Below are 7,615 nucleotides of genomic sequence, written 5' to 3'. Positions count from 1 at the left end.
GGATTACAGGTGTGTGCCACTGCATCCAGTGGGCTTCTGCCTTTTCTAGCTTCTGGTTGCCAGCAATCCTTGGTGCCCATCCCTTTGTAGATGCATCACTCCAATCTTTGCCTCTATCATTATCTGGCCTTTTTCCCTGTGTCTGCATCTTCACATTGACATCCACCTCCTTGTGTTTTCTTGTCATTTTCCTTCTGGGTGTTTTTGTCCAAATTTTCCTCTTTTAAGAAGTTCAAAGCCAGCCTCAGCCACTTGTGAGGACCTAAGCAACTTAGCAAGACCATGTCTCTACATAAAATACACAAAGGGCCGGGGATGTGGCTCAGCGGTTAAGCAGTCTTGGATTCATTCCTCAGTACTGAAAAATAAAACTAAAAATAAATAAATCCTAACTCATTAACTGACTGACTTTGGGCAACTCCATTACCTTCTCTGGGTCTTAGTTTCCTCATTGTAAAGTGTTGTACAAGCAGTAATAATGTTAACTTGGTTGAACTAGAATTTTCCTTTAATACCTCATCCCCAACACCCTTTCAAGCTAGGCATTCCCTAATATCTTTCATGATGATGATTCTCAGATCACTTAGGAGCTCATTTACCAACTTCTGGAATCTATTTTGTTAATGTACCTTATCACAACACAGAACATATATCTGAAAAGCTCATAGTATACAACAGAACTCAACTCCCATGATCCAGCTCCTATGCTTTTTAGTAATGCAAAGTAGTGAATGTCTTTGTTTTGTTTTTAGGCACATCACATTACAGATTCAAATTTCTCCCATTTTGCAAGTTAAAACCTAATTTGTATCCAAATTTGGAACTATCTGTTAAATTTCATCTAGTTAGTTTTGGTTCAGTATTCCAGCATTTCTGCATAATTTTAAAAATCCAGATTCTTTAAAATTGAGAGCCTGGTATTTAACGTTAATTATAGAGCCACCCACAAGTTTGAGAGGCATGCTTTCGAAGTTTTGGTTCCTTCAATATGTACTTACTGGGCTGGGGATATGGCTCAAGTGGTAGCGTGCTCGCCTGGCATGCGTGCGGCCCAGGTTCGAGCCTCAGCACCACAAACAAAGATGTTGTGTCTGCTAATAACTAAAAAATAAATATTAAAATTCTCTCTCTCTCTCTCTCTCTCTCTCTCTCTCTCTCTCTCTCTCTCTTCCTCTCTTACTCTCTCTTTAAAAAAAAAAATGTACTTACTGAGGGCCTACTATATGCTAGGTCCAGAGACTATGTGAATAGAAAAGGATGATTTCTGCTTTATGGAGGTGGATATATAAAGTAACCAGTAATGCACAGGAAATATATGGAAAGTGTTAATGGAGATGGGAAGGGACCCAATCACTGCCTAGGGATTAGGGTCGTTTAGGGAGGAAGTATTCATACTTTGTTAGCATTGAAGGTACAAATACAAAACCAAATCATTGGCTTCAGGGGCCCATGTAGCCACGTTAGGACAAGCAGACAAATGAACAAACTTTTAAGACTTGATAAAAACTAATGCTTGGCTTAACGTGGTGCTTTCCAGGCAAAGACCAGGGGACAACACAAAATTTTTGGCAAGGGAGGTGGAAATGAGAATACATAATAGAGCTCAAACCCTACTCCTGGAGGTGGGAGAGTGGATGAAGGTTGAGTTGATCACCAATGGCCAATGTTTAATCTATCATGCCTGCATAATAAAGTGTCTATTAAAGCCCCAGGACTGGTTTCACAGAATCTCCAGATTGGTGAACAAGAATACATCCGTATACTAGGAAGGTGGTTCACCCCAACCCCCTGGGAACAAAAGCTTCAGCACTCCAGCACTCCTAATTTTGCCCAGTGCGTGTGTCCTTTTAAAAAAATCCTTTTTTTTTTTTTTTTAGAAAACATATCACTATTTTATTTTAGTGTTCACCGAAGCTAAACTGTGCCAACCAACTCTCTAACTCACAACTCTCATTCCTAGGATTATATCCAAGAGAAGTGAATGCATACATCTACAAGGGATCTTGACAGGATGTCCCTAAAAAATTACCAACAGTGTCAGAACTAAGCCAAATCATTAACATGAAGAATGACTGGCATGTTCATATATAATAGGGAACTGTCCTCAGTGAAAGGGATCCAATTGCAACCTTGCCCACCACACAGGTGAATTTCAAGGACCTGTTGATAAAAGGAGCAGGATGCCAAAGGGAAAGTCCAGGAGGTCCACTGACAGGAAGTTCCAGGGGATCCGACCTGTATTGATGGGAAGTGGAGGTGGGTGGGTGAGTGGGAGGGGCAGGAGGGGCTGTGAGGGGCTGGGACACCTGTATCCCCCATGGGGCAGTGGCTAAGGGGGTGCAGGAATTCATGTTCACCCAGCTGGTCACTTTACATTCACTTATTGTCAACACGTGTGCTTTTCTGGATTTAATTGCATCTGGTTTTAAATGAAGGCATGAGTGGGAGTTATGGAGCCAGAGCCTCAGAGTTGGTTTCCATTTCCCCCTGCAGACACAGGAAGTAAGCTGAGCTTTGAGAACCTCCAAAGCCATATCTGTACAGAATTACTAGAGGTCAGTCACACTAGACACGTGAGCCCTTAGTGTGTTTTCAACACCCAGCAATGTCCAAATCTCAGTCCCTGGCCACTGGCTGTGGAATATGAGCTGCTGGTCAGTGTCCCTCATGGTGGTGGTAGTGGGACAGCCTGCTTTCAGAAGTCTGAAGTCCCTTTCAGGCCTTTACCTTGAGTCCGGCCAGTGCTTCCCACCAGACCCTGTGCTTCTGAGCATACCACAGGGCAGAGGGCAGCTGGTGACACCATGTGACCCTCCTGTACCATCCCTGGGAGGAGGGTTTGTGCACAGGGCTTAAAAAAATCCTTAATAATAAATGAGTTAAGGGGTGGAAGGAAGAGGGGAGAGAAGACATAATAGGATGCAATACATGAACTCACTCTTTCTAGAAGCTTCTCCAACATAGAGTTACAAGGAGAGTATTCCAGGATGTGGAGACTGCTTGCAGCAATGATTTATAGGAAATTTTGATAAGTCCTATTGTCAAGAGGTGATGGCACCAAATCATTAAACCCTTTACTGGTATCTTGGGGAGTTTTGACTTTAAGCTACAAGTGTTAGTATCTATTCTAAATATTTTACATAAGGGAAAGAATGTTATATTATGATCAGTGTGCATTCATTTTTTTCAGAGTGGAGTAGATCAGGAGGAAATGGAGGAGTCCTAGACTGATGATAAGAAACCAATTTTGAAGCTATTATGGGTCCATGAGAAAAAAACAAAGACCACATGAACTAAGACAATGGCTTGGTATGGCAAAGGAAGGAAAGAACATTAGAGAAATCTTTTACAAAATGAAGACTTTCTGCTGTAGAAAAGCTGGGGATGGGTAGATGGGAATCAATGCCAACAGAACTACCCTATGGAAGATATAAAAGAGTCATCAGATGGAAGGAAAATGATTGAGTGCCCTAGGTACTTGGAATTAGTCCAACAAAACATATAAAGATTCTTGCCCTTGGAGAATATACATTCCAGCAGGGGGAGATAGACATAAACATATGCATAATACATAAGTAACCAATAGAGTGTTAGAAGGTGATAACACTGTTTGTTTGTTTGTTTGTTCTAAATGAAGCACTAAAAAGAGAATCATAGTGATGGGAGCTACTTTCAGAATTGAACAGTCATCCTTTGAAATATAGTGTTTGTTCATCTAGGTTTTATTTTCCCAAGTCCTCAACTTGAAAATAACACCATTGGAATTTATATTAGAATATAAGAAAAATTTAAATTCAAAATTTTACTCTATGAAATAATGCATATATTCAATGTTTTAAGTATACAGTATAGTTAAGATTTTTTTTGTTTGAGTTTCATTTTGAAATGGAGATAAGATTAATTAGGAAATCATGGATATGTTATAAGTTATCTTTAAAATGTTATCCATATAACAGAAGACATAACTTTCATATTTAGTAACAATAAGATTATAATAAGACAATTCAAAGTTGTTTTCTCAAGGACTGTGTTAGGGAAAAAATTAACAAATATTCTGAATTAATCAACTAAAGGTGGCTGGTCACAAGGTCTTTATATTTCCAGTTATACTAGTGCCTTCTAATTAATACTTTCTAAAGTACAGGATTTAATCAGAATTGCAGCTTTCATTATGTGTCTTTCTTTTTCTTTTCTTTATTTCTTTTTATTTTTTTTTAAGTATGGTATATATATATACCATTGTGTGGTACAAAGTAGAAGACACAGAGAAAAACCCATATAAATATGGTTATCTCATACTAGACAAAGGTGCCCAAATCATTCACTGGAGAAAAGGTAGCCTATTCAACAAATGGTGCTAGGAAAACAGGAAATCCTATGTAGAAAAATGAAATTAAACCTCTGTCTCTCACTCTCCACAAAAATCAACTCTAAGTGGATCAAAGACTTACTAGAACAGAGACTCTACACCTAATAGAGGAAAAAGTAGGCCCAAATATTTATCATGTAGGATTAGGACCTGACTTCTTTAACAAGACTCCTAAAGCACATGAAGGATAATCAAGAATCAATAAATGGGATGGATCCAAACTAAAAAAGCTGCTTCTCAGCAAAGGAAACAATCAATAATGTGAAGTGCGAGCCTACAGAATAGGAAAAATCTTTACCACATGCCCCTCAGATAGAGCACTAATCTCCAGGATATATAAAGAGCTCAAAGACTTAACACCAAAACAAACAAACAAACAAAAAAATCCCAAATAACTCAATCAATAAATGAGCTAAGGAACTGAACAGATGCTTCACAGAAGAAATACGACTGATCAACAAACATGAAAAAATGTTCATCATCTCTAGCAATTAGAGAAATGCAAATCAAAACTAAGATTTCATCTCACTCCAGTCAGAATAGCGATTTTCAAGAATACAAGCAATAATGAGTGTTGGTGAGGATGTGGGGAAAAATGTACAATGATACATTGCTGGTGGGACAGCATGAAAGAAAAATGAGAAAGTGAGAGGAAGGCGAGCAGGAAATGAAGGATGAAGATCAGGCAGAGATCCACACAAAGGTTTATTTGTCAAAGCTGACAAAGAAGGCCATCCCTCTATAGAGTGGAGAGAGGCACTTGTGATATTTGGTGTTCAGCTTTTGTGGAGTAGGGGTTTGGATTTGTAGTTGTGGCACTATGGGATAGGCTCGGGGATACTTGCATCAGAGCTAGGTGAGTGGGGAATAGCCAGGGATTGGCTTAAGTCGATGGCACCATGGGGCTTTCCAGAGCAAAGGGGTCGGCTTAGGGTTATGCTACCATGGGGTAGGTACTAATGGGGATGGGGGGAGTTCAGGTAGGAGGAAGTACAGGAAAGTGAAACTCATCTCATAAGACGGCGATTAACATTTAAGATGGCTGCTGGAATCAATACCCTATATTGCAAATTGGTGGAACCACTCTGGAAAGCAGTATAGAGATTCCTTAGACAATTTGGAATGGAACCATCATTTGACCCAGCTATCCCACTCTTCGGTTTATACCCAAAGGACTTAAAATCAGCATACTCAGTGATGCAGCCACATCAATGTTTATAGCAGCTCAATTCACATTAGCTTAACTATGGAAATAACCTAGATGCCCTTCAACAGATGAATGGATAAAGAAAATGTGGTACGTATACACAATGGAGTATTATTAGCCTTAAAGAAGGGAGAAATTATGCATTTGCAGGTAAATGGATGGAACTAGAGAATATCATGCTAAATGAAATAAGCCAACCGCTAAAAACCAAAGACCAAATGCTGATCTGTATGTGTGTGTGTGGGGGCAGGTAGGGAAAAATGAAGGAACTTTGGATTGTGCAGAGGGGAGTGAAGAGAGGGGTGGGGCTATGGGGATTGTAAGAATGGCAGAATGAGACAGACATTATTACCCTATTACATGTATGATTACACTACTGGTATGAGCACCATGAATACCCAGAGGAATGAGAAGTTGTGCTCCATTTATATACAATATGTCAAATGCATTCTACTGACATGTATAACTAATTAGAAAAAATAAAGTAAAAATTTTTAAAAAGCAAAAAATAAAGTGTCCATTGCAAATGTATTATGCATTAGGAAGATTAAACCTAAAATCCACCAGCATAGTAAAAAGATATGTTATCTCTGTTCATTGAGAACAAGTTTCAAAATATATTTTCTTTTAAATGTTCACAATCCTTTATAAAAGTTTTATTTTCTGTCAATACCTTCATTACATTTATAAATACAAGCTTTACACAGTGCCCCATAAAAAATTAGAACCCTTACAAATATCTACATATATTTCATATCATAAAACTTCCAAAGGAGTACTTTGTTAAAGGTGGGCCCTAGATAATGGTCCATATACTGTGCAGCTTTTAAAATATATATAAATCTGTAAAGTTTTCTTTGTCCACAAAATATTGCAAAAAATTAGCAAGACTCTTATAGTAAAATTGAACTTCACTAAGCCCTCATATTTTGGAAAGGAATTTGATGTGATTTTCCCATGAGATTAAAAAATCAGATAAACAGAATGAGATAAAGATAAATTGAAAACAAATGCATACTTCACAGCAGTTAAGGCATGAGTGTGATAGAAGAGAACAACTGAGAAGTAGGACATGGAGACATGGGAAGGAACAAATAGTAATAATGTATTATGAGTCTGAACTTGGACATAAATTCTACTGATATTGAGTTACTCTCATCCTGTTTTAGGAATGTTCAAATTGTTAAAAACTTTCTTAGAAACTCCCTCCAGTTTCTTTGTTGCCACTAGAATGCTTGTGTCTATGGTTTTGTGTGTGTGTTTGTGTGTGTGTGTGTGTGTGTGTGTGTGTGTGAGAGAGAGAGAGAGAGAGAGAGAGAGAGAGAGAGAGAGAGATTGTGTGGGTAAGAGTCTTGCTAAATTACCCAAGCCGGCTTCGAACAAGGGTTCCTCCAGCCTTAGCCTCTTAGTAGCTGGGATTATAGGCACAAAGCACTGCGCTGGGCTTGATGTACTTTTTTTTTTTTTTCATCTTTAAAATCATCTTAGGTTTGATATATTTTTTCCTTCAGTAAAATCACCCTGAATCTGATCAGGACACTAGGTCCAGGAATCTGAGTTGTTAGTTCAACATATTTGAATTTGTAAGAAAGATTTCCTTCAGCTGGTTAAGGTTACCATTAATCCATGTTATTATTGTTCATTTTAGATAAGCATAGGATGTAGAGAAAATAAAGGGAGACCTTTGGACAAAGGCAAAAGATCTCTGATACTGGGTGACTCTTAAGAATGGCCACTCATTAATTCCTCTGGGCTAAGCTGGAATAGTTCAGAGAAAGAGGAGGGAAGAAAAAAAGAAGGAATTCATTACTTGAAATCTTGCCCAAGATGGTTGTTCTACTATAATTATGCACCTTCCACTGAAAAAGGCATGGAAATATGAATCTAGTTGTTAACGGAAATCTATCCTTTCTATCAGACATGACTTTTTCTATTTGAGTTTCAAAGTGCAGACTCCAAATAATTTTGAGAATTTTACATTATCTGCAGGGAAAAATTTCAGATCTTACCTCCTCCTAATGTATAAGTAAAGACTTTTT

The sequence above is a fragment of the Ictidomys tridecemlineatus genome, chromosome 5 (assembly GCF_052094955.1).
Source record: "Ictidomys tridecemlineatus isolate mIctTri1 chromosome 5, mIctTri1.hap1, whole genome shotgun sequence".
In the NCBI taxonomy this organism is placed as follows: domain Eukaryota; kingdom Metazoa; phylum Chordata; class Mammalia; order Rodentia; family Sciuridae; genus Ictidomys; species Ictidomys tridecemlineatus.
The sequence above is the reverse complement of the archived record's forward strand: the minus strand, read 5'-3'. Positions refer to the sequence as shown.